The sequence below is a fragment of the Moschus berezovskii genome, chromosome 16 (genome assembly GCF_049115385.1).
Source record: "Moschus berezovskii isolate FMDL1 chromosome 16, NW_MosBer_1.0, whole genome shotgun sequence".
NCBI lineage: Eukaryota > Metazoa > Chordata > Mammalia > Artiodactyla > Moschidae > Moschus > Moschus berezovskii.
In genome coordinates, this window is record NC_142475.1 from 57,526,049 (window position 1) to 57,533,723 (window position 7,675).

At 42.6% G+C, this 7,675-nt stretch overlaps 1 non-coding gene across 1 annotated transcript; it reads left to right on the top strand.

Annotated features, from left to right (window-relative positions):
- Positions 1-2,603: 2,603 nt before the first annotated feature.
- Positions 2,604-2,710, top strand: LOC129560556 (U6 spliceosomal RNA). The gene has a single exon (XR_008686789.1). It is a non-coding gene; the product is annotated as a U6 spliceosomal RNA (small nuclear RNA).
- Positions 2,711-7,675: the final 4,965 nt, after the last annotated feature.

Genomic DNA, 7,675 nt, shown 5'->3' on the forward strand with positions numbered 1-7,675 from the left:
AAAATATATGTTCAATGGTAAGTGCTACCAGTTTTCTCCTTTAAAAAAACAAAAAAAAATTTTTTTTGTTAGTTTTTGCTTTTTATTTTTCAGCATGTGGGATCTTAGTTCCCCTAACCAGGGATCAAAACTACACCCCCTGCACTGAAAGGAAAAATCTTAACCACTGGACCACCAGAGAAGTCCTTCTCCTTTCTTCCTATGAAATTAAGTATCAGTTCAGTATTTTTCTGAAAGGCTTTATTCCCTGAATCTCACAGGTGGTATTCTCTAGTATAAAAACGACAAATGCTTGCAAAGCCTAGCAGAGCTTCCTTATTTTCTTTTAGCCGACACTGCTTATTGATTATGCCTCACTTCCCTGAGAACCCCTCAGGATCCTTCTGAACACAACCCTCAAGGTGGTCATTTATTAAAAAAAGAAGAAGAAGAAGTCAGAGTTAACATAGAAAGTAAAATATTTTTTCCATCTGTGATCCAGAGCCTGTCCATAAATGACTGTGTTGATTATTGCACCCAGTACGCACAGATGGTTTGTAATGTACATTAAATGTGCAAATGGACCTCCAGGTGCGTGGAGGGCACAGTGCTTCTGAGAGATGTGCCAGCATATTCTTATTCTTGCTTCAAATGTTGAATCATAGAATCTTTATGTCACCTTTGGACATTTGTGCCCCACAGCATATGTTCTTGAGACTGGAGAGGTGTCAGCGCTTCCTCAGCTTCTCATACATATCAAGAGAGTAGAGAGAACAGGGAGGCAGCATGTACATTAGAGGTTAAGAGCTGAGCTTCAGAGTCAGGCAGTCCCTGCCACATACCAGCTATATAAATTTGGCTAAGTGAGTCAAACATTCCAAGCTTCGGTTTCCCCATCTGTACTTTTGTAAATGAGTATCAATAATACCTGTCCCCAAGGCTTTGTGAGGATTAAAAGAGATGGAGGATTTAAAGAGTGGAGCCAAGGTTCAGGTTTATATTCACCAGTCATTATCATCACCATTATTAATATTAACTGGAGAATGCTCAAACTACCACACAATTGGACTCATCTCACATGCCAGTAAAGTCATGCTCAAAATTCTCCAAGCCAGGCTTCAGCAATATGTAAACCGTGAACTTCCAGATGTTCAAGCAGGTTTTAGAAAAGGCAGAGGCACCAGAGATCAAATTGCCAACATCTGCTGGATCATGGAGAAAGCAAGAGAGTTCCAGAAAAACATCTATTTCTGCTTCATTGACTATGCCAAAGCCTTTGACTGTGTGGATCACAATCAACTGTGGAACATTCTGAAAGAGATGGGAATACCAGACCACCTGACCTGCCACTTGAGAAACCTGTATGCAGGTCAGGAAGCAATAGTTAGAACTGGACATGGAACCACAGACAGGTTCCAAATAGGAAAAGGAGTACATCAAGGTTGTATATTGTCACCCTGCTTATTTAACTTATATGCAGAGTACATCATGAGGAATGCTGGGCTGGAAGAAACACAGCTGGAATCAAGATTGCCGGGAGAAATATCAATAACTTCAGATATGCAGATGACACCACCCTTATGGCAGAAAGTGAAGAGGAACTCAAAAGCCTTTTGATGAAAGTGAAAGAGGAGAATGAAAAGGTTGGCTTGAAGCTCAACATTCAGAAAACAAAGATCATGGCATCTGATCCCATCACTTCATGGGAAATAGAAGGGGAAACAGTGGAAGCAGTGTCAGAGTTTATTTTTGGGGGCTCCAAAATCACTGCAGATGCTAATTGCAGCCATGAAATTAAAAGATGCTTACTCCTTGGAAGGAAAGTCATGACCAACCTAGATAGTATATTGAGAAGCAGAGACATTACTTTGCCAACAAAGGTCCGTCTAGTCAAGGCTATGGTTTTTCCCATGGTCATGTATGGATGTGAGAGTTGGACTGTGAAGAAAGCTGAGCGCTGAAGAATTGATGCTTTTGAACTGTGGTGCTGGAGAAGACTCTTGAGAGTCCCTTGGACTGCAAGGAGATCCAACCAGTCCATTCTAAAGGAGATCAATCCTGGGTGTTCATTGGAAGGACTGATGCTGAAGCTGAAACTGCAACACTTTGGCCACCTCATGTGACGAGTTGACTCACTGGAAATGACTCTGATGCTGGGAGGGATTGGGGGCGGGAGGAGAAGGGGACGACAGAGAATGAGATGGCTGGATGGCATCACCGACTCGATGAACATGAGTTTGAGTGAACTCCGGGAGTTGGTGATGGACAGGGAGGCCTGGCGTGCTGTGATTCATGGGGTCGCAAAGAGTCGGACACGACTGAGCAACTGACCTGAACTGAACTGGAATGTATTCAGGAGAGCCCAAGATGTTCAAAACCATGTCCTAAAAGAACAGAAAAAGAATGAGAAATTGAAGAAGCTGGGGAAGACCAGGAACCCAATGGTCTATATGCCGCACGATGGAATGCTATTCACCAGTCAACAATCTGCACGTCTATACTACAACAGAGATGACCCTCACTGTGATATTTGACTTAGAATAAGAAATATGTGTTTGGTCATCATCTCCTGGCACAGAGCTACTAAAACCATTGGAATTTCCTGTGATAAGAATAGTAAAGGTGTGCTCGCTTAGGCAGCGCATATACTAAAATTGGAACGATACAGAGAAGATTAGCATGGCCCCTGCGCAAGGACGACACGCAAATTCGTGAAGCGTTCCATATTTTTATGTTTTCTAATTTAAAAATTAATATTTTCTATTTTTTTGGGCTCCAAAATCACTGCAGATGCTGATTGCAGCCATGAAATTAAAAGACGCTTGCTCCTTGGAAGGAAAGTTATGACCAACCTTGATAGTATATTAAAAAGCAGAGACATTACTTTGCCAACCAAGGTCCGTCTAGTCAAGGCAATGGTTTTTCCCGTGGTCATGTATGGATGTGAGAGTTGGACTGTGAAGAAAGCTGATCGCCGAAGAATCGATGCTTTTGAACTGTGGTGTTGGAGAAGACTCTTGAGAGTCCCTTGTACTGCAAGGAGATCCAACCAGTCCATTCTAAAGGAGATCAATCCTGGATGTTCATTGGAGGGACTGATGCTAAAGCTGAAACTTCAATACTTTGGCCACCTCATGCGACGAGTTGACTCACTGGAAAAGACTCTGATGCTGGGAAAGGTTGGGGGCGGGAGGAGAAGGGGACGACGGAGAATGAGATGGCTGGATGGCATCACCGACTCTGTGGACATGAGTTTGAGTGTACTCCGGGAGTTGGTGATGGACAGGGAGGCCTGGCGTGCTGTGATTCATGGGGTCGCGGAGAGTCGGACACGACTGAGCGACTGAACTGAACTGAACTGAACTGATACATATTGTGCAATAAAGCTGAAGTAGGATGTGTGGTTTTTGCAAATGCTTTAACAGCGGGTAAAATTTTACATTTGTAAAATTAATATATTGTACTGGTACAAAATAGTTTTAAATTATATTTTAAAAAAGAAAAAAAAAAGAATAGTAAAGGTATCTTCTGTTATGTTAATATGGTGACTTGTGGAAAGCCCTTAGGTAGTTGGGGGTGGGGGGATGGGGAGGTGGAGCTGGTTAATTAGAAGGTTCAGTTCAGTTCAGTCGCTCAGTCATGTCCGACTCTTTGTGACCCTGTGAATCGCAGCACTCCAGGCCTCCCTGTCCTTCACCAACTCCCGGAGTTCACTCAAACTCATGTCCATCGAGTTGGTGATGCCATCCAGCCATCTCATTCTCTGCCGTCCCCTTCTTCTGCCCCCAATCCTTCCCAGCATCAGAGTCTTTCCAATGAGTCAACTCTTCGCATGAGGTGGCCAAAGTATTGGCGTTTTAGCTTTAGCATCAGTCCTTCCAATGAACACCCAGGACTGATCTCCTTTAGAATGGACTGTTTGGATCTCCTTGCAGTACAAGGGACTCTCAAGAGTCTTCTCCAACACCACGGTTCCAAAGCATCAATTCTTCGGCGATCAGCTTTCTTCACAGTCCAACTCTCACATCCATACATGACCACGGGAAAAACCATAGCCTTGATTAGATGGACCTTGGTTGGCAAAGTAATGTCTCTGCTTTTTAATATGCTATCTAGGTTGGTCATAACTTTCCTTCCAAGGGGTAAGCGTCTTTTAATTTCATGGCTGCAATCAGCATCTGCAGTGATTTTGGAGCCCCCAAAAATAAAGTCTGACACTGCTTCCACTGTTTCGCATCTATTTCCCATGAAGTTTAGAACTTCTTGATTAGAGGGTTGGAACTTCCAGTCGCCCTTCATACCCACCCTCACTCAACCTTCGGGAAGGGAGAGAGATGGAGGCTGAATCAATCACCAACAGATAATGATTTCATCAACCATGTCTATGTAATAAAGCCTCCCTGAAATCCCAAATGACTGGGTTCAGAGAGCTTCAGGGTTGGTGAACACACAGAGATGTGGGGAGAATGTCACACCTGGAGAAGGCGTGGGAGTTCCATGCCCTTTCCCCGTACTTTGCCCTGTGCATCTCTTCCATCTGACTGTTCTTGAGTTACTTCCTTTTGTAATAAACCAGTAATCTAGTAAGTAGAATGTTTCTCTGAGTTCTGTTGAGTTGCTTTATCAAATTAATTGAACACAATGAAAGGATCTAGATGGGTACATCTGATTTATAGCCAGAGTTGTCAGAGGTACAAGTAATAAACGGGATTTGCCAGTGGGGTCTGAAGCTGGACAAAGAGGTGTCAGTCTGGAATTAAATGAACCCTTAACCTGTGGAATCTGGTCTATCTTCTGGTAGATAGTGTCAGAATTGAGTTGAGTCATAGAACACCCACATGGTATCATGAGAATTACTTGCTGGGGTGGGGACCTAGCCGCCACTCCCAACATTGGAATTGATACCAGAACCTAATCAGTCAGTCAGTCAGTTCAGTCGCTCAGTCGTGACCGAGTCTCCGCGACCCCATGAATCACAGCACGCCAGGCCTCCCTGTCCATCACCAACTCCCGGAGTTCACTCAAACTCATGTCCACAGAGTCGGTGATGCCATCCAGCCATCTCATCCTCTGTCGTCCCCTTCTCCTCCCGCCCCCAACCTTTCCCAGCATCAGAGTCTTTTCCAGTGAGTCAACTCGTCGCATGAGGTAGCCAAAGTATTGCAGTTTCAGCCTTAGCGTCAGTCCTTCCAATGAACACCCAGGATTGATCTCCTTTATAATGGACTGGCTGGATCTCCTTGCAGTAGGCATCCTCAAATTTTCTAAAAGGTCAGGTTTGACCATATAGTTGATTGTATTATAGTTTTCAAATATTGGCTACCCTCTCCATGTAAGTATCACTTCTCTCAGCTTCTTTGATAATTGACTGGGCCATTTGACTTACTTTGACTGACTAAACATGAAAGTGGTGATTGCCATGATAAAGCTTTAAAAATCTCCATTAAAATTTCTTATTGGCCCCAACCAAGATGGAGAATGCTCCTTCAGCCTGTGCCCTGAAACAGGGAAGGTCAAAGAGCAGAGACTGAGCTCACCTGGAGCTGACAGGTACATGAGCAAGAAAACAACACTTGCTGCTGTGAACCATTGAAATCTAGATGTCATTTGTTACATAAATTAACAAGGTCAAGGTATTTTCTTTTTAATCTTATGGGGTATAGTTTCATGGCACTGGGTAGAAGATGAAACATTTCCTTTCAATAATCTTCTGCCAGTAAAAGCTGTCTAAAAGTAGGAAGGAATGATTCTTCCCCAGCTGTCCACTGGCTAAGACTTCACCTTCCAACGCAGGGGTGCAGGTTCGATCCCTGGTCAGGGGACTAAGATCCCACATGCCTCTGGCCAAAAAACCCAAACATGAAAAACAGAAGCAATATTGTAGCAAATTCAATAAAGACTTTAAAAATGGTCCACATTAAAAAAAAAACTAAATAAAAGTAAGAAGACTGCCTTGATTGATAGTGAATTCCTTAACAACGGAAGAATTCAAACAAAGTTGAATAATTACTTGTTCCCAGTATTATACAGAAATGTAGCAAAGAGACTTCTGAAGGTCAAAAGTTCTTGGTATTTAGGGAGAAATTTGCTCTGGAATCAAGCAAAAGTCTCTATGTCAGACTTAGAAAGTTTAATACACTGATATTTGCTACGCTTCTACAAAATGATATTGTATATATAGTGTTTTCCAAACTTATTTCACCAGAATGCCCTTCTCACTCCTACCCTTCACCATTCCCAGAAGAACATCTTATGGGACAAATGGGTTTTTGTTGTTGTTGTTTGTTGGCCACACCTCACAGTATTTGAGATCTTAGTTCCCCGACCAGGGATCGAACATGCACACTCTGCAGTAGGAGCTCGGAGTCTGAACCACAGGACCACCAGGGAAGCCCCAAGACATGCTTTCTGAAGCACATTTTAGGAAATGCTGGGTTGACAACTTCATGATTGTCATTGTTTTATACCAGATAGAGTTTGAGGTTTGTTACAACACTAAGGGTCACATGAATTACTTATGATCTGAGCCTTCAAGGAGAATACCAAAGACTTGCTGGCAGCATGGGGTGCTATTAATAGTTAAAACGAAGAGCTGATGCAGATTGAATCAGTCTGCATCCGACTCACTGCTTATTGGTTATGTGCCTTGAGTAGGTTAGCTATCCCTTTTTTTCTCAGAACTTAATGTTCCAAGAATTTATATCTTATCCATTCTGGAAACTTCACAGTTATATTTTTAAACATTGCCTTTCCCTCTTTCTCTCTCTATTCTACTTAAATGATAGATTCTCATTCTATGCAGTGGGTCTCAAGCTTCCCTCAGAGGCTTTATCTCTGGATTCCCTGTGATGCATTCTTCAGAATCATCTCTTTAGCTGTATCTAAACTGATACTTCATTTGTTCATTGGATTTTGAATTTTGGGGAACCCAGTTTTTAATGTCTTCATCTTTATCATCAATGCCTTTATCTTTCCAAGCAATTTGGCCTTTTCTAATAATATTATCTTTTTTTTTTAATTACTAGTCTTCTGCTTATTTGTTGGATGCTTTCCTTTTTTTTTTTTTATTGGAGGCAAATTACTTTACATTAATATATTGGTTGGTTTTGCCATACATTGACACGAATCTGCCCCGGGTGTACATGTGTTCCCCTTCTTGAACCCCCCTCCTACCTCCCTCTTCCCCATATCCTCCCTCCAGGTCATCCCTGTGCACCAGCCCCAAGCATCCTGTATCAGGCATCGAACCTGGACTGGTGATTCATTTCACATATGATAATATACATGCTACAATGCCATTCTCCCAAATCATCCCACCTTCACCCTCTCCCACAGAGTCCCAAAGACTGCTCTATACGCCTATGTCTCTTTTGCTGTCTCGTATACAGGGTTAAGGTTACCATCTTTCTAAATTCCATATATATGCGTTAGTATACTGTATTGATGTTTTTCTTTCTGGCTTACTTCACTCTGTATAATAGGCTCCAAATTCTGATGTTGCTGTTTCTTTGGACTGTTCTTCTGTCTCAAACTCTTGGGGGTTGGTCTCCTTGATGATTGTGATTGTTAAAACTGCTTTGTGGTGAGTCACTTCCTCATATATTTTTCACATTTTTATTGTTAAGTCAGGCTTCCCAGGAGGCTCAGTGGTAAAGAATCTGCCTGCAGTGCAGCAGATGGGGTTCAATCCCTGGGG